Source organism: Chiloscyllium plagiosum, chromosome 3 (genome assembly GCF_004010195.1).
Source record: "Chiloscyllium plagiosum isolate BGI_BamShark_2017 chromosome 3, ASM401019v2, whole genome shotgun sequence".
NCBI lineage: Eukaryota > Metazoa > Chordata > Chondrichthyes > Orectolobiformes > Hemiscylliidae > Chiloscyllium > Chiloscyllium plagiosum.
The window spans coordinates 7852406-7872677 of record NC_057712.1 but is presented as its reverse complement, the minus strand read 5'-3'; the positions used below and the strand labels follow the sequence as shown (position 1 = coordinate 7872677).

The following is a 20272-nucleotide window of genomic DNA, read 5'->3' as shown; positions in this document are numbered from 1 at the left end:
AAATAGAGGTCAGGGATAGAGTGTATTAGAAAGAGTAAAGTGGGACCAGGAGAAACAGGGAGCAAACAAAGATCGCAATCTGCAGCAGGAAATGGCCATTCAGCCCTCAAGGCATTTGCTAAAATCATGACCGATCTGATTGCAGCTCCTACATTCCCAAATATCCCGTTCCCTTTGTTTCTTCTGATGGTCAGGTACCTAGATTAGAGTGGTGCTGGAAAAGCACAGCAGGTCAGGCAGCAACAGAGGAGCAGGAAAATTGACTTTTCAGGCAGGCCTCCATTCCTGATGAAGGACTTTTGCCCGAAACATCAATTTTCCTGCTCCTCGGATGCTGCCTGACCTGCTGTGCTTTTCCAGCACCACTCTAATCTTGACTCTGGTTTCCAGCATCTGCAGTCCTCACTTTTGCCTGGTCAGGTATCTATCCAAGTCATCTTTAAAGTTATCTAACCGCCCAACCTCCATTGCTCTTGGAAAAGTGATATCTCTTGGTAAGCAAATATCCTCTGAAAAAAAAATCTCACTTTCTTCTTAAATGGAAACCCCTTATTTTGAAACTGTCTTTCTTCCTTCTAATCTGTCTTTCTCAAGGGAAATATCTCTCAGTCCCTTTGGGATGCATGATGTTTCAGTCAGAACATTTCTCATCCTTCTAAACAGGAATGGATGCAGGCCCTGTCTTTCCAGTCTTCTGTATAAGATAACTCCTTCATCCTGGGAATGAACTGTCTCTGAACTGCTTCAAATGAAATGATGTGCTTTCTTGAATAAAGCTACTAAAAACTGTACACTGTCCTCTAGAGGTGGGCCAAACAACACCCTGTACGATTGTGGCAAAGCATTGATCTTTTTATATTGTCATCCTTTTATGGTAAACAACAACATTCTTCCTGCCTGCCTAATCACTGACTGTACCTGATACCAAATTTGTCATCCATGTGTCAGAACATGAGGTACACAAGCTGTATACCTCAAGATTTGGAGGCACCGGCGTTGGACTGGGGTCTACAAAGTTAAAAATCACACAACACCAGGTTATAGTCCAACACCTTGACTTGGACGCACTAGCTTTCGGAGCACCTGATGAAGGAGCAGCGCTCCAAAATCTAGTACTTCCAAATAAACCTGTTTGACTATAACCTGATGTTATGTGTGATTTTTAACTTTATACTGTACCTCAAGAGTTTTGCTATTTCTGTCCATTGAAATAATGTGTTACTTTCCTATTCATCCTGCCAAAGTGGACAAGTTTACATTTACCCCATTTGTTAAAGATTTACCCACTCACTTAACCAATTAATATCCCTCTACAGACCAACCTCATTGCAACTTACTGTGCGTCGTAATTTTCTGTCATTAGAATCAGAAATGTAATGTGATTGAGGGAATTAAACAAGATGCATGAATAGCTAGATGGTGCTGTAAAACAAGGCAGCAAATGGGGAAATAATTCAGAGAAATTAAAATGGGCAAGTTAGAGATAAGATAGATGAAGATGTGTTTAGACATAGAGAGGATGAAAATATTGGTTTAATGACATAATAAGTGAGGGTCCAAGGGACGCATGTCAATTCCAGAAAATCACAGAAATCGGAACATGTTGGTTTAGAAGGCTATCTCACTCACAGAATGATAGGCCCCAGCAACTGTGGGCTGAAGCTTAGCCATCAGCTATGTTTATATTGCCAAGATGTCAGAAATCCTGTAGGGTATTGGTGCAGTTATTGTGTGCCCAAAATTCGTTGGATTCTGGAAATGTACCAGAGGATTGGAAAAGTGCGAATGTGTACCCCTGTTCAAAATGGGAGGGAGGCAAAAAGTGGGCAGCAGCAACCCAATTAGCTTAACATTTATTGTTGAAAAAGTATTGGAGTCAATTATTAAGGAAGTAATAGCAGAACGTTTCAAAAATTGTAATCGGTTTGAGCAGAATCAGCATGGCGTAATGCAAGGGAAATCATGTCTGACTAATTTATTTGAGATTTTCAAGGAAGTCTCAACGAGAGTAGATTGAGGGGAACCAGTAGATGTGTTTTATTTAGATTTGCAGAAGGTGTTGGACAAGGTACCTCACAAAAGGTTAAAACATAAGATAAGAACCCTTGTTGTTGGAGGCCAGACATGAACAGATGGGCAAGAAACAGTGATCAGGGATAAGGGGTTTTTTCTTCAGATTGGTGACCTCATTCCAGTGGGGTTCCACAGAAATCCATGTGAGGATTGTAACTGTTTACAGTATATATTAGTGACTTGGAGGAAGAAAGTGATGGTACTGGAACCAGATATGCAGAGAGCACAAAAATAGGTGGAAAGGCAGGTTATGAGAGGGATACAAGCAGTTTATAGGGAGATATTGAGAGGTTAAGTAAATGGGCAAAAAGTTTGCAAATGAAAGATGATCTGGGAAAAAGTGAAGGGAAGGGAAAGCAAAAGAACAGTATCAGTTAAATGGAGAAAACAGTGCAAGCCTTCAACACAAAGGGGCTCGGGGGACTTTTGAAACACAGAAAAGTAGCATCCAGGTCCAGCAGGTAATCAGGAAGGCGAATGGAATGTTGGCCCTTATTTCAAAGGGGTTGGAGTATGAGTAGGGGAAGTCTTACAGCAACTGTCCAAGGTGTTGGGGAGACCACATGCAAGGTACTGTGAACAGGTTTTATTCCCTTATTAAAGGAGGCAGTTCAGAGAAGGTTCATTAGCATGATCCCCAGGATGGATGGATTGTCTTATGAGCAAAGCAGGTTGGGAGTCTACTCACTGGAGTTTAAAAAATGAAAGGTGATCTAATTGAAATACCTAGAATTCTTAAGGAGTTTTACAGGGTAAATGCTGAGAGGATCTTACCCCTCAAGGGTGAGTCTACAATCAGAGGGCATAGTTTCAGAATAAAGGGACACCAATTTAAGACTGGGATAGTCATAGGGATGTACAACATAGAAACAGATCCTTTGGTCCAACTCATCCATGCCAACAGGTATCCTAAATTAATCTAGTCCCATTTGCTAGCATTTGGCCCATATCCCTCTAAACTCTTCCTATTCATGTACCCATTTTAAATGCTGGCATTGTACCAGCCTCCACACTTCCTCTGGCAGCTCAGTCCATGCATGCACCACCCTCTGCATGAATAAGTTTGCCTTGACGATCCCTTTTAAATCTTTTGACTCTCACCTTAAACCTGTGTCTTTGTGATTGGGACTCTCCCACACTGGGGTAAAGACTTTATCTATTTCCCCTATCCATGTCCCTCATGATGTTATAAATCTCTGAAAGGTTACCCCTCAGCATCCGACTCTCCAGGGAAAGTAGCCCCAACCTTAACAGCCTCTCCCTATAACGCAAGCCCTCCAGCCCCAGCAAAACATCCTTATAAATCTTTTCTGAACTCCTTCAAGTTTCATAACAGCTTTCTAGATGAGAATTTTTTTATCTCAGAGGTTTGAGATTTTTTGGAACTCCTTGCCACAGAGAGCTGTGGGGGCAGAGTCCTTGTGTACAGTTAAGCCTGAGGTGGACAGATGCTTAATCAGTCAGGGAATCCAGGGGTTACAGGGAAAGGAGATGAAAGTGGACAGGTGTTGGATCAGCCATGAACTTACTGAATGAGATAGTAGGCTTGAGGGGCCGAACAAGCTAGTCCTGTCCCTTTTTCTTATCGTGGTACTTTGTGAATTTGGCAAAGAAGCCACATGAATGCTTAAATGAACAGTGATGTAATTAAAATATACTTCAACTACTATATCCAGTGTAACATTTAGTGTTATTATTTTGACTTATAAACCTACATACCAATATAATTTATAATGTTCATATTTCTGACATTAATGTTGATGTCCATTGTATCATATTTAGAGCAAATTCTCAAAAGATGTAAAGCATCGTATTGTATTTTTGTAATGTTATCTGATACATACTACATCTTACGAAACAAGTTGCACAACGAGGGTGGTACAATTAATCTTGCATTGATTTGCCCTTCTGAAGGGCCATTGGGGATGCCAACAAATGCTGGCTTCGCCAGTGAAACTCATATTCTGTGAATGACTTTAAAAATCAGTTTTAAAGATGTAAAAATAATTCAATAGTTTAAAGAGCATTGTCAGCTTATTATTCACAACCACTACAGTGCAGATAGACATGTAGCATAAAGTATGTTCAAAAACAAATATAAATTAAAATAAACTAGTGATTATAAAAACAGTTGGGATATTAAATATTAGTGTTACATTTACTAATTAGGTATTAAAAAGTGAGTGATTCCAGAGGTTATGCACTGATCAGTGATTTTTTTAATTAACATGTGACAAATTGATTAGTATGGAGTTGAGGAGAAAGTGAGGTCTGCAGATGCTGGAGATCAGAGCTGAAAATGTGTTGCTGGAAAAGTGCAGCAGGTCAGGCAGCATCCAGGGAACAGGAGAATCGACGTTTCGGGCATAAGCCCTTTTTCAGGATTTCCTGAAGAAGAGCTTATGCCCGAAACGTCGATTTTCCTGTTCCCTGGATGCTGCCTGACCTGCTGCGCTTTTCCAGCAACACATTTTCAGCTAGTATGGAGTTGAGTCCAATATTACATGACAGCTTCAAACAAAAGCTTACATGATGTCAAGATATATTATTCAACATTAAGTTCATTTATAGTGTCAGAGGAACTAGCATAGCACAGACAAGATAGGTCAATTCAACCAATCCTCATTAAAATGGCAGACTCAATGTTTATTGAGCTCATAGATGTTTGAGAATAATCAGCAGATGTACCAAAAAAACACGGTCTGCAGCATTCAGTGATGTATTAAGGAAAACAGTCAATAAAAATATAGGAGCAAAAAAAATGAAACTGAGATTTAAGGCAAATGAAGCTTAAAGTTGACTTGTGTTGTTCTCAGAGAATCATTTGCACATAAGTGCTCAAGTATAGCTCTTCATTCCTTGTGAGTATGTTACCTCAGTGTAATGAGGAGACAATGGGAACGATTTGGGGTTGGATGAGGTCAAAGTCTTAAAAACCTGAGGCCATGAATGGTTTTAAATGGAAGGCTGAAAAATATCACAGTGGAGAGTTTGGACTAGGAGCCAATGCAGGTCAGCGAGGGTGAGAATGTTTGACCTGCACTGTGATTGGATACATGTAACAGGGTTTTGCATGAGCTGAGATCTGTGGAGAATGGCAGGTCAGCTTTTGTAATCGTTGGTGGCAATTTTGGCATAGTTGGGGCTTTCAGTGGCAGATGCCTGAGGCAGGGTTGAAAATGGGTCGTCTTTATGATGAAGAATATGGGGTTGAAAGCTTGGGCCTTTGGACAGTTGACTTCCCAACATTGCAAACAGCATAGTTTGACTTGAGGTCATGACTGGGAAGGGAAACTGAATCATAGAGTCATAGAGATGTACAGCACGGAAACAGGCCCTTTGGTCCAACTCATCCATGCCGACCAGATATCCAACCAAATATGACAGCTTCAAACAAAAGCTTACATGATGTCAAGATATATTATTCAACATTAAGTTCATTTATAGTGTCAGAGGAACTAGCATAGCACAGACAAGATAGGTCAATTCAACCAATCCTCATTAAAATGGCAGACTCAATGTTTATTGAGCTCATAGATGTTTGAGAATAATCAGCAGATGTACCAAAAAAACACGGTCTGCAGCATTCAGTGATGTATTAAGGAAAACAGTCAATAAAAATATAGGAGCAAAAAAAATGAAACTGAGATTTAAGGCAAATGAAGCTTAAAGTTGACTTGTGTTGTTCTCAGAGAATCATTTGCACATAAGTGCTCAAGTATAGCTCTTCATTCCTTGTGAGTATGTTACCTCAGTGTAATGAGGAGACAATGGGAACGATTTGGGGTTGGATGAGGTCAAAGTCTTAAAAACCTGAGGCCATGAATGGTTTTAAATGGAAGGCTGAAAAATATCACAGTGGAGAGTTTGGACTAGGAGCCAATGCAGGTCAGCGAGGGTGAGAATGTTTGACCTGCACTGTGATTGGATACATGTAACAGGGTTTTGCATGAGCTGAGATCTGTGGAGAATGGCAGGTCAGTTTTTGTAATCGTTGGTGGCAATTTTGGCATAGTTGGGGCTTTCTGTGGCAGATGCCTGAGGCAGGGTTGAAAATGGGTCGTCTTTATGATGAAGAATATGGGGTTGAAAGCTTGAGCCTTTGGACAGTTGACTTCCCAACATTGCAAATAGCATAGTTTGACTTGAGGTCATGACTGGGAAGGGAAACTGAATCGTAGAGTCATAGAGATGTACAGCACGGAAACAGGCCCTTTGGTCCAACTCATCCATGCCGACCAGATATGCCAACCAAATCAATCCCATCCACTGCTGTGCCCTCATCAATCCTCTTTGTTATTACTTCAAAAAACTCAGGTTTGTGAGACATGATTTCCCATGCACAAAGCCATGTTGACTACCTTTAATCAGTCCTTGCCTTTCAAATACATGTGCATCCTGTCCCTTAGGATTCCCTCCAACAACTTGCTGCCTCGCAGCGCCAGAGACCCGGGTTCAATTCCCGCCTCCGGCGACTGACTGTGTGGAGTTTGCACATTCTCCCCGTGTCTGCGTGGGTTTCCTCCGGGTGCTCCGGTTTCCTCCCACAGTCCAAAGATGTGCAGGTCAGGTGAATTGGCCATGTTAAATTGTCCGTAGTGTTAGGTAAGGGGTAAATGTAGGGGTATGGGTGGGTTGCGCTTCGGCGGTCGGTGTGGACTTGTTGGGCCGAAGGGCCTGTTTCCACACTGTAAAGTAATCTCAAGTAATCTAATCTAATCTAAAATAATCTAATCTAAAAAACTTGCCCACCACCGACATCAGGGTCATTGTCTATAGTTCCCTTGCTTGTCCTTACCACCTTTCTTAAACAGTGGCACCACATTAGCCAACCTCCAGTCTTCCGGCACCTCACCTGTGACTATTGATGATACAAATATCTCAGCAAGAGGCCTAGCAATCACTTCCCTAGCTTCCCACAGAGTTCTAGGGTACACTAGATCAGGTCCTGGGAATGTATCCACTCTTATGCATTTCAAGACATCCAGCACTTCCTCCTCTGTAATATGGACATTTTTCAAGGTGTCACCATCTATTTCCCTACATTCTATATCTACCATGTCCTTTTCCACAGTAAATACTGATGCAAAATACTCATTTAGTATTATAGTCACTGGCCCCAAAGTGCTCCCCACAGACACCATCTGTTTCCCTACATTCTATGTCCTTTTCCACAGTAAGCACTGATGCAAAATACTTGTTTAGTATCTCCCCCATTCCCTGCAGCTCCATACAAATGCTGCCTTACTGATCTTTGAGGGGCCTTATTCACTCCCTAGTTACCCTTTTGTCCTTAATGTATTTGTAAAAACCCTTTGGATTCTCTTTAACTCTATTTGTCAAAGCTATTTCATGTCCCCTTTTTGCCCTCCTGATTTCCCTCTTAAGTATACTCCTACTGCCTTTATACTCTTCTAAGGATTCACTCGATCTCTCCTGTCTTTAACTGACATATGCTTCCTTCTTTTTCTTAACCAAACCCTCACTTTCTTTATTCATCCAGCATTCCCTATACCTACCAGCCTTTCATTTCACCCTAATAGGAATATACTTTTTCTGATTCTCGTTATCTCATTTTTGAAGGCTTTCCCTTTTCCAGCCGTCCCTTTACCTGCAAACATTTGCCCCCAATCAGCTTTTGAAAGTTCTTGCCTAATACTGTTAAAATTAGCCTTCCTCCAATTTAGAACTTCAACTTTTAGATCTGGTCTATCCTTTTCCATCACCATTTTAAAACTAATAGAATTATAGTCACTGGCCCCAAAGTGCTCCCCCACTGACACCTCAGTCACCTGCACTGCCTTATTTCCCAAGAGTAGGTCAAGTTTTACACCTTCTCTAGTAGGTACATCCACATACTGAATCAGAAAATTTTCTTGTACACACTTAACAAATTCCTCTCCATCTAAACCCATAACACTATGGTAGTCCCAGTCTATGTTTGGAAAGTTAAAATCCCCTATTATTCTTACGTATAACTGAAATCTCCTTACAAATTTGTTTTTCAATTTCCTGCTAACTGTTAGAGGGTCTATAATACAATTACAAGGTGATCATCCCTTTCTTATTTCTCAGTTCCACCCAAATAGCCTCCGTGGATGTATTTCCGGAATATCCTCCCTCAGTACAGTTGTAACGGTATCGATTATCAAAAACGCCACTCACCCTCTTCTTTTGCCTCCCTTTCTATCCCTCCTGTAGCATTTGAATCCTGGAACATTAAGCTGCCAGTCCTGCCCATCCTGAGCCATGTTTCCGTAATTGCTATGCTATCCCAGCCCCATGTCCCTAACCATGCCCTGAGTTCATCTACCTCCCCTATTAGGCCTGTTGCATTGAAATAAATGCAATTTAATTTATCAGTTCTACCTTGTTTTCTGCTTTGTCCCTGCCTACCCTGATTGTTTGACTCACTTCTTTTCTCAACTGTACGAGTCTCAGATTGATCTCTTTCCTCACTATCTCCCTGGTCCCACCCTTCCACCTTACTAGTTAACATACTGGCAGGGAGATTTAAATCAGGAGGATATAAAGTGGTGAAGATGATGGCGTAAGAACAAAATCTGCTGGAAAACAAAACTCAGCAGGTCAGGCAGTATCTGTGAAGAGAAGCAGTGTTTGCGTTTCAAGTCGATGATCTGTTCTCAAACGTTTTAGGAGTATTCTGATGAAAGGTCATTGACTGGAACTATCAACTTGAGTGGAATCCGGTCAGTCCCTGAATGTCAGCTTTAGCAAGAAATTTGGGAAAATCGAGTGAGGCCCTTCTCAACAGGCAGACCAAAATGTGACATTTTCCAACCGGCTCAAAATTCTCACCAGTGAGTGTAGGGAAGTCTATCATTGAGGAATATGATGCTTTATCACCCTTATTATTCCTTAATTGTGCTTCCCTTTCCCTCCAACTTCAAATTTCCAAGATGAAAGTCCAAGTGGTACTTGGCACTTTAAGGTTGGCACTGATTCCTCTGGACTGGCATCTTGGATACCCAGCACGAGCATCTCGGGGCATGCTACCTGGGCAGTGACCATGTGCATTCCATGCCCACGGACTGTGAACCTGCAGGACACAAAAGAGTGAAAGCGTTGTGACCAAGGAATACAAGTTGTGGCCTCTTAACATGGCCTTCACATTTAATCTATTAAGAACGTGGCATAAAAATGCATAATGTTGCTTACTTGGATTTTATTCATTCACGGGATGAGGGCGTCACTGGCTAGGCAGCATTTATTGTCCATCTCTTATTGCCCAGAGGGCAGTTGGGAGTCAACCCCATTGCTGTGGGTCTGGGATCACATGTAGGCCAGATCAGGTGAGGATAGCAGATTTCCTTCCTTAAAGGGCATTAGTGAATCGAATGGGTTTTTCCAACAATTAGCAATGGATTTATAGTAGTTGTTAGATTCTTAATTCCAGATATTTATTGAATTCAAATTCCACCATCTGCCGCGGTGGGATTTGAACCTGGCTCCCCAGAACACTACCTGGGTTTCTGGATTAACAGTCCAGTGATTATACCCCTCGTGCCAGCAACTCCACTGGACAATGTTGGCTGGACATTGACTTTTCAGCATGAGAAGCCTCTGTTCTTGCTGGAAAGGGTAATAATCCTATCCCAATAGGGGATGAGAAGATAAATACCTGCTTCCTCTCCATCTGTCCTGGCTCTTTCAATGCTATTCTGGTCTGCTTTCTCCTGGAATAATGCAGAGACAAGGATTGAGTAAGATGTAAGTGGGTGATATGATTGATTGTGTTGGTGTGGGTGGAGGAAAGGTGGTGAAGGTTCTGGGTGAGAGAAGGCAGCAGAGAGAGCATCCAGGGTTAGTCGTGTCGGGGGAATGAGGGCGAGTGAGGGAATATGTTGTGTTCAATAGTGAGAGGGGCAGAGCGTAAACCTTGGTGGCCAGTAATAGAAGAGATTGAGGGAATGAGCGTCCGTTATCTAAAGGACAACAGTTTGACAGAACGTAGCAGGTCGTTTTGTACTGCTGGACATGTTGCCAGGCTGTAGATACTCCACACTAACTCACATAGCACCCTCGGACCAGGCTGGCACTGTTTGTCTGCTCGACCTGGGGAACAAGAACATTCCTTCTCTTCACCACCTCATCCACCAGGACCTCCTGTCTCTTGGTCTAAACTACCTCCTTAATCTCTAACTTCCTCGGTGCAGCATTTACATCTGAAGAACATGTTGGCATTACTTGACAAATTTCAAAGAGCAAGTTCCGAAGATCATGAATTTTTATGACGGTGTGTTGTAATTTAAAACTCGATTGTTCCATAAATTTGCAAATAATTAACAAAACTAGAAGCAGTAACTTGATTTCCATTTGGACCACCCTCAGGTTTTGCACTGAAACTTGAAGGACTCAGTTCACATTTAATCAGATCTTGGAGACATAAGTGTCACGTTCAAGTCAAACTCCACAGACCTGATACCTTTCTAAACCTATCAATACTTGTCACTTTGGATTGCATAACACGCTGTAGGTTTAACTAAAGAAGCTGTACCTAAGTATCTTGTACCTAAGATGGTGCTGTAAGTGTTGATGTATAAACCTTTCACTGAACTCATTGAGTATACGTGACAAAAAAGCTAATCCTAATGTGCTGTTAAAAATTTCTTGAGGGGCACGAGGATTCTTTCCAGGGAGACAATAGCGTCTAATTTGTCCCTGTCCGAGCAATCTTCACCTGAAGTTTTCTTTGGGTAAGTGTTTGCCAGTATTCTAGCATATATTGATGAAATAGTTGTCTGTATTGTACAGAAGAAAGTAAGATGCATCATTGCATCTGGGGCAGCACGGTGGCTCAGTGGTTAGCACTGCTGCCTCACAGCACCAGGAATCTGGGTTCAATCCCACCCTCAGGTGACTGTGTGGCATTTGCACGTTCTCCCTGTGTCTGTGTGGGTTTCCTCCGGATGCTCCGGTTTCCTCCCACAGTCCAAAGATGTGCAGGTCAGGTGAATTGGCTGTGCTAAAGAACCCATAGTGTCAAGTGATGTGCAGGCTAGGTGGATTAGCCATGGGAAATGCAGGGTTACAGGGATGGGAGGTGGTGGCTCTGGGTGGGATGCTCTTCAGAGGGTCACTGTGGACTCAATGGGCCAAATGGCCAGCTTCTACACTGAAGGAAATCACTCCTTAGTCTGAGTAGAATTGGGAGCATTCATCCATGATTATCACTTGGAGTGTTCTAAATCAGTGTTCATGAGAGAAACATTGTAGCAGTTTACTGTGTTAAAGGTGCTGTTTAAATGCACATTATTGTTGTTAAAGGAGATCTGGGAATATTTTGTCATTCATAGCGATAGCTTTCATTTCCCATTTACTTCACCACAGATTTCTGACAGCCTCCTGCTTTTGTTTCTTTTTCCTGTGTGCCACTAGAGAAGGGTTTTAAATGACACTTAACCAAACCCTCTCCCAATGAGTGACCCAGATTGAAGGCTTGAAAATTGTTGGGACTCCTCATTGCAGGCTGCAGGGTGGTCAGGGCCTGTTAGAGTGGGAGCACAGCTTTTATAACCTGGTTAGCATCTACTCCATCAGCGCTCCCAATCCCAAAACATCACCTCGACTTTGAACCCACTTGGGGAAGCACTGGTTTAAAAACACCAGTACAGCAGACGAAAACTACATTTTCAGATAGAGTCATAGAGCTATACAGCATAAAAACAGACTATTTGGTCCAACTTCCATGCCAAGCAGATATCCTAAACTAATCTAGTCCCATTTGCCAGCACTTAGCCTCCATATCCCTCTAAACCTATTCAGTTACACATCCAGATGCCTTTTAAATGTTGTAATTATATCAGCTTCCACCACTTCCTCTGGAAGCTCATTCCATGTGTGCACCACCTTCTGCATGAAAAACTTACCCTTAGGTGTCTTTTAAATCTTTCAGGTCTCACCTTAAATCTTTCAGGTCTCACCTTAAATCTTTCAGGTCTCACCTTAAACCTTTCAGGTCTCACCTTAAACCTATGCCCTCCAGGTTTGGACTCCCCCATCCTGCAAAAAAGACCTTGACTTTTCACCCTATTACATGCCCCTCATGATTTTATAAACTTCGATAATGTCACCCCTTCATGTCCTGGAATGAGTGGATAATGGACAGGGATCGATGTTGCAGGGGTGGAATGGGAAGGGAATATATATGCAAGCAGGAAGAGCTGCTCGCTGCATTGTTCCTGTAATGGAATGGAGTGCCACCTGCGATAGGGTTCCAGGACCTGGGGAAACCTGTGACTATTTTCAATCTTTAATGGATTAGCAATTGGTAATAACCAGCCATCATTAGGTAAAGTGTGGACCATATAACAGTCAAGAAAGGAAGTGGTGTGTACCACATGCATTTTAGTTAAGCACAACAGGGGGGGAGAAACTTTCACATTTTATTCCCATTTTAAGTTCATGAGAGTGTCATGGCCTGTTGGGTAGCCTAGAATGCGAAATTCATAACGGTAAGGAAATTGGAGGGAAAAGAACTTGATGGGAATTCACACTGAAGCAAATTAATGGCTTAACATTGTTGTAGTTGTCATGGTATTGTATGTGGTACAGGAAATGGTTGTCTCAGTTTGAGTTTCACTGAATGAAGGGCTGTCTAATCAAGGCAAGCTCTGAACCAGAGCTCAGGCTAATGTGTTCCTATCCATCTTGCAGACTAGTTTAAAAAAATATTATCGCGATTGAGGAAGGCTGCACTCTATTCACAAGTGCTAAGCTTTTATATTGAGAGGAATTTCAAAATTTCTTTTAATTGATTTTTAAATTAAACATTGATGGTTTTAATTTTTTTAGAACAGTTTGCAATTATGTTCACATTTGTGTGTTACAAAATGGCTTGCTCATATATTCAAATTCATAGTACTCATATCTCTTTTCTTAAAAAAACTAAATTTGTTTAATCACACATTTACCTGGTTAAACATTTGATTGATTTAGTTTTGTCACATTTACCTAAATACAGTGAATAGTTTTGGAATGCAAGTTCATAGATCTGTGAAAGTGGAGTTGCAGGTAGATGGGATAGTGAAGAAGGCATTTGGTAAGCTTTCCCTTGGTCAGATCATCAAGTATAGGAGTTGGGAGGTCATGTTGCAGCTGTATGGGACGTTGGTTAGGCCACTTTTGAAATATTGTGTGCAATTCTTGTCTCGCTCCTATCGGAATGACGTTGTGAAACTTGAAAGGCTTCAGAAAAGTTTTAAAGGATGTTGCAAGGGTTGGAGGGTTTGAGCTATAGGGAGAGGCTGAGTAGGCCTGAGCTGTTTTCCCTTGAGTGTTAGAGGTTGAGGGGTGACCTTATAGAAGTTTATAAAATCATGAGGGGCGTGGATAGGGTAAATAGACAAGGTCTTTGCCCTGGGGTTTGGAAGTCCAGATCTAGAGGGCGTAGGGTTAGGGTGAGAGGAGAAAAATGTAAAAGGGGCCTAAAGAGCAACTTTTTCATGCAGAGTGTGGTACGTGTATGGAATGAGCTGCCAGAGGAAGTGGTGGAGGCTGGTACAATTACAATATTTAAAAGGCATCTGGATGGGTATATGACAAGGAAAAGTACAGAGGGATATGGGCCAAATGCTGGAAAATGGGACTAGATTAGTTTAGGATATCTAGTTGGCATGGATGAGTGAGACCGAAGGGTCTGTTTCTGTGCTGGACCTCTCTATGACTCTGTGCAGCACAGGCAGATCATAACATACAAAGATCACAGGGTGACAGACCAGAATGAGGTACACAAAATTACAACGGCAAAGAAAGTGCACAAAGCAAGATCAACATTAGATTTTAAATTTGAGAGGTCCATTCAGAAGTCTAATAACAGCAAGTAAGAGGCTGTCCTTGAATCTTTTTGTGCATGTGTTTAAGCTTATGTATCTTGTCACTGAAGGAAGAGGTTGGAAGAGATTATAACTAAGATTCTGAGGGAACTTTAGTGATGTTGGCTGCCTTTCGATGGCAGCGAGAAGTATAGATGGAATCCATGGATCCATGGTTTGCGTGATGGACTGGGTTGTGCTCACAACTTTCTGTAGTTTCTTAGAGTTCTGGGTAGAGCAGTTACCGTGCCAGACCATTGGTGCATCTGTAGAAATTGGTGAGGATCCTTATGGACATGTTGAATTTCCTTAGCCTCCTGAGGAGGTGGAGGCGTTGCTGTGCCTTGTTGACGATCGCATCAACATGGGTGGTCCAGGACAGCTTGTTGGTTATTGTCACTCCTAGGAACTTGACACTCTTCACTCTCCCCACATCAGTTCCATTGATGTTGATGCGGGCTTGCCCTCCTCCTTGCTTCCTGAAGCCAATGGTCAGGTTTTTCAGTTTTGTTGACAGTGAGGGAAAGATTGTTATCATTGCACCACATTATCAAGCACTCTATCTCTTTGCAAGGTTTGTGAAGATTTATAGCTCAGGTTGAAGTTTAGGGTGTAGGTTTGCTCGCTGAGCTGTAGGTTTGATATCCAGACGTTTCATTACCTGCTAGGTAACATCATCAGTGGCGACCTCCAAGTGAAGCGAAGCTGTTGTCCCCTGCTTTCTATTTATGTTTGTCCTGGATGGGGATCCTGGGGTTTGTGGTGATGACATTTCCTGTTTGTTTTCTGAGGGGTTGATAGATTGTATCGAGATCTATGTGTTTGGCATAAAGTTCACCAAGGAGGAAAAAACCGACAACAAACTCGCATTTCTGGACGTCACAGTCGAAAGAAAGGACAACGGAGAACTACAAACCTGCGTATACAGAAAACCGAAAAACACTGACCAAATACTTAACTACACCAGCAACCATCCCAACACACACAAACAAAGCTGTATCAGAACACTATTCCAACCAGCTACCACACACTGCAGCACAGACGAACATCAGAAAACAGAGGAGGACCACCTATACAACGTATTCAAGAAGAATGGATACTCAAAAGATACAGTGCGCAGATTCCTCAAGAACAAACCACGACAAGCAGACCAAACACAGCCAGAAACCTTAACCACCTTACCATACATCAAAGAAGTTTCAGAAATGACAGCCAGACTACTAAGACCCCTCAGAATCCTCATAGCACACAAACCCACCAACACTCTCAAACAAAAACTAACAAACTTAAAAGACCCAGTACAACCCATGGACAAATCCAACGTTATCTACAAAATTCCATACAAGGACTGCCAATAACATTACGTAGGACAAACAGGAAGAAAGTTAGCCACCAGGATACACGAACACCAGCTAGCCACAAAAAGACACGACCTCCTCTCCCTCGTAGCCCTACACATGGCTGATAAAAACCACCATTTCGACTGGGACAGCACATCTATTCTGGGACAGGCTAAGCAAAGACATGCCAGAGAATTCCTAGGGGCCTGGCACTCCAACCACAACGCCATAAACAAACACATAGATCTAGATGCCATCTATCAACCCCTCAGAAAACGAACAGGAAATGACATCACCACAAACCCCAGGAACCCCATCCAGGACAAACATATAAATAGAAAGCAGGAGTCAACAGCTTTGCTTCACTTGGAGGTCGCCACTGATGATGTTACCTAGCCAGGTAATGAAACGTCTGGATATCAAACCTACAGCTCAGCGAGCAAACCTACACCCTAAACTCTATCTCTTTCCTGTATTCTGGTTCGTCATTGTTTGACATCTGGCCTACAACATTTAAGTCAGTTCTTTGAACAGCTGGCTCCTGTTTTCTTTCAACAGAGATCTATTACATCTAAATAAGCAAAATGGAGATCAAATTTGCTTAATTATCATTGAGAATTAGGAGGGTACATTTGGAAAGTTGGATTGGATTTTTACCCTTTTAACAACAAGTTAAAGGAAGTATGGGTGTCTAAATGTTGAGAGTGTAGTGGAAAAGCACAGCAGGTCAGGCAGCATCCGAGGAGCAGGAGAATCGACGTTTTGGGCATAAACCCTTCATCAGATTCTTCGGATGCTGCCTGACCTGCTGTGCTCTTCCAGCACTACACTCTCGACTCTGATCTCCAGCATCTGCAGTCCTCACTTTCTCCTCCCTGGGTATCTAAATGCTTTGATGATTGTCCGTATTTTCTCTGATAATCATTCAAGCTGTGAGTGCTGATGTAGGTGAAATTTTCTGCAAGCCATTACTAAGCCCAAGCACAAGGAGCAGAATTGACTTCTCATTTGAAATGACTAGATTACTAAGTCACTCGTTGTCAGCAGCCGCTCTTGCCTGTCAATTTAGTTGCTTCATACAGCTGGGCTGAATCCGTTCCTTAAATCCATATCCTGTCAGGAATGTTATCAATACCCGTAATTTCCCTCACGGCTGAAGACACAGATTCTTTCAACTTTTCAGAACCTACCCCAGCCTCAGATTATGGATGGAATTTCTTCCTGGAGTGTGGGAGGTTGCAGCCACAAGTTGGCTAATTTGTGCACCACCAATATCTATTCTTCTCAATGTCTTGGATATAAATTGGGACATAAACTGTTTATTTCAGTGGAATTTGCCTTAAATTGGCCAAGCCAGTGCAAAAGAATGAGGAATTAAAAGCTCAAGTTGCATGCTGTTCAAGTTGTGTTCCTGTGATCTTTTGCACTTGGGTTAAAAACATTGTGGTAGTGGCCAGCCATGGTCTGGCCATGTCTCCAGATCATTGTAATCCGTTTCCACTTATGTGCATTTGCAGGCTTTCGAAGATACCCCGAAAATTATACTTCCTTTTAGGCATGAATAGGCACTTTTTATAAGTTTTCTGCATCAAATATTTAATCTGCTAAGAACCTGACTGCTATACATCAGTAAGACTGCTTCATAATTGTGTGTAACTTCTTAAAATCATTTTCAATTATTTGGAAAAATGTTACTCCCATGTGTTGGGCTCGGCATTCTGACTGAAAATGCTTAGAATTTTTTGTGGCAAATCCATTTTCAGCCAGGTGGGAGTTAATGGTTTTCCTATTTCATTTTGCCATGAGAATTTGTGAGGTCCAGAGTCAATGTTGAAGGCTCCCAGAACAGCTCCCTTCCAACTGTAGCCACAGTGCTGCCATCTCTGGATTAAGTCAGGAATGAAGGTTGTCTCTGGAACATTGTTTGTCGGGTAAGATTCCATGAAAGTGCCTATATCAGATGGTTGTTTGACCCATTGTGGACAGCCCTTACAATTTTGGCACAAACCCTGCATTTAACTGAGGAGGGATTGGCAGGGCTTTGTCTGCCATTGTTGTTTCTGATGTCTGGATCGATGCCACGTTGTCATAGAGTTATGCAGCATGGAAACAGACCCTTTGGTCCAACTTGTCCGGGCCAACCAGATATCCCAATCTCACCTAATGGCATTGATCAACATTTGACCCATATCCCTCCAAACCCTTCACATTCATATACCATTCCAGATGACTTTTAATTGCTGAAATTGTACCAGCCTCCACCACTTCCTATGGCAGCTCATTCCATACACACACCACCCTCTGCATGAAAAAGTTACCTGTCCGTCATAGAGTCATAGAAATGTACAGCACAGAAACACACCCTTCAGTCCAACTTGTCCATGTTGACCAGATATCCCAACCAAATCTAGTCCCACCTGTCAGCGCCCAGTCCATAACCTATGCCTTCTAGTTTTAGACTTCCCCCACTATAGGAAAACAACCTTGGATATTCACCCTATCCATGTCCGTCATGATTTTATAAATCATCATATAAATAGTTTATTCCTTTTCTCATTTTTCATCTTGTTACATGAATGCAGATACTTCCCAAAGTGCAGATTGAGATCCCAAGATTGAAAGTTTGGGAAGTGCAGTGTTATTGTTACATATGATCTCTAAAACAGACCTTTTCCTTACATTACTCAGTTTGCAATTGACACGGTGTTTCTTGTTGTTTTTTTCTGGTGTAGTTTCAGATTTCAAGCTTCTGCAGTATTTGCTTTCAACCTCCATTTCTTCCAGTTTATCTTGGACTAGTTAATATCACCCAATGTTATTGTATTAGAGTCATAGAGCTGTACAACATGGAACACTGCTCCTCGGATGCTGCCTGAACTGCTATGCTCTTCCAGCACCACTAATCCAGAATCTGGTTTCCAGCATCTGCAGTCATTGTTTTTACCATGGAAACAGACCCCTTGGTTCAACCATGCTGACTAGATATCCTGAATTAATATAGTTTTATTTGTCGGCATTTGGCCCATATCCCACTAAACCTATAAATTCTGTGTCTTACAATTGTGTCCTCCACAACCACCTGATGGAAGAGCGGCGCTCCGAAAGCTAGTGCTTCCAATTAAACCTGTTGGACCATAACTTGGTGTTGTGTGATTTTTAACTTTGTTCCACCTCAGTCCAACGCAGGCATCTCCAAATCATTCCTATTCATATATCCATCCACATGCCTTTTAAATGTTGTAGTTTTGGCAGCTCATTCCATAAACGCATCATCCTCTGCATGAAAAGTTGCCCCTTAGGTCCTCTTTAAATCATTCGGCTCTCACCTTAAACCTATGCCCTCTAGTTTTGGACCAACCTGGGAAAAAGACCTTGGCTATTCACCCTACCCATGCACTTCATGATGTTATAAATTTCTACAAATTTCTACAAGGTCACCCCTCAGCTTGTGATGCTCCAGGGAAAGTAACCCCAGCCTACTCAGTCTCTCTCTATAGCTCAAACCATCCAATTCTGGTAGCATCCTTGTGAACGATATCCTTCCCATAGGAGGAAGACTAGGATTGCATGCAATACTCCAAAAGTGGCCTAATTAATGTCCTGTACAACTTCAACATGACCTCCCAACTCCTATACTCAATGCATTGGCCAATGAAAGCACGCATACCAAAAACCTTCTTCACTATTGTATATACCTGCAACTCCACTTTTGAGGAGCTATGAACCTTCACTCCAAGCTCTTTGTTCAGTAACATTTCCCAGGACCATGCCATTAAGTATATACATCCCGCTTTAATTTGCATTTCCAAAATGTAGCACCTCGCATTAGTCTAAATTAAACACTGTCTTCTATTTCTCGGCCCATCTGATCAAGGTCATGTAGTCTTTGAATTGTTTGCAGACCTTCCCTGTTTATTTCAACTCCAATGTTTGAAAGCTTGGAATAAATCTGGTTGATTTTTGAAATGCTATTACCCTTATTCAGCTTTGGTCATTTTTTTTCACTATTGAGCCTGAACATCTGTCGTCCTCCTTAATTCTTGTAGTCACAAACCTCTCAGCTACCCCCAAGACAGTCCCTTACTCCACCAGAAGGCACTGTTCTCTCGGCTACTCTTCTCTGAGCCATTGTCCCTGTCTTTAAAAATAATTATAAAAATATAAATGCATGCCAGTCCTGGGCCAGTTTATGTTCAGGTTATATTAAAGACATTAGCTGAAGTTAGTAATTGTGACTAGCAACAGCAGCCATGTTACAAACATTTGTAAGAATGTGAATCTTGATTTGTTCCAACATAAGAGAACCTAACAGAGCTCTGTTCGTAGCCAGTATATTTTAAATATCTTGAGGGTTTGAGCATCTTCTTGCAATACTTTTTCCAGCATGTTATGAAATGCGTTAGTGATTCAACAGGCTCATCTTTCCCAGTACACAATGGAAATTGGAGATGGAACAGAGCTTTGGGATATCACCTTGAGGTTGTAAAGGATGTTGGTGAGACCTCCTGTTTACAGGAAGGATATTATTAAACTGGAGAGGGTTCAGCAAAGACTTAACAGGATATTGCTGGAAATGGAGGGTTTGCGTACATATATAGGGGAATCGCAATTATCCGAATACCAATTATCCGAAAATCGGATTATCTGAAGGAGATCTGGAGGTCCTGACAGAAACATGACATCAAAGATGTGTTTCCAACTTTTGTTTACAGTGATTAAAAAGGCACCGTCTCCAAATGACTGACCTCACGCCTTCTCTCTCTCCCCACACTTGCCCTGGAATTCTACACGGGGTTTACACTCACCCCTCCGCTACCCAGGAATAATCTCTCCAATATTGTCCTGTACAGGGCAAACCCCAGTAAGAAGTTTTTTGTGTGTGTGTGTGTGTGTCTGTGCACTATTTGGAGACTTACCCCACAGAGGCAGCAGCAGCACTCTTGTTGTTGATGTACAGTCCAGATGCCCCAGAGAGGGGTGGGGTGGACGAGAGGGGTGGCGGGGGCTGTGTTGGGGGCAGGGGCT

General features: G+C 42.1%; 1 protein-coding gene across 1 annotated transcript in view; it reads left to right on the top strand.

Moving 5' to 3' along the window:
- Positions 1-342: 342 nt before the first annotated feature.
- Positions 343-20272, top strand: part of ldah (lipid droplet associated hydrolase) — a 291233-nt gene continuing 271303 nt past the window's right edge. The window contains exon 1 of the mRNA XM_043676835.1: positions 343-494. The gene's annotated coding sequence lies outside the window, so the exon portion shown is untranslated. The remainder of the gene's footprint in view (positions 495-20272) is intronic.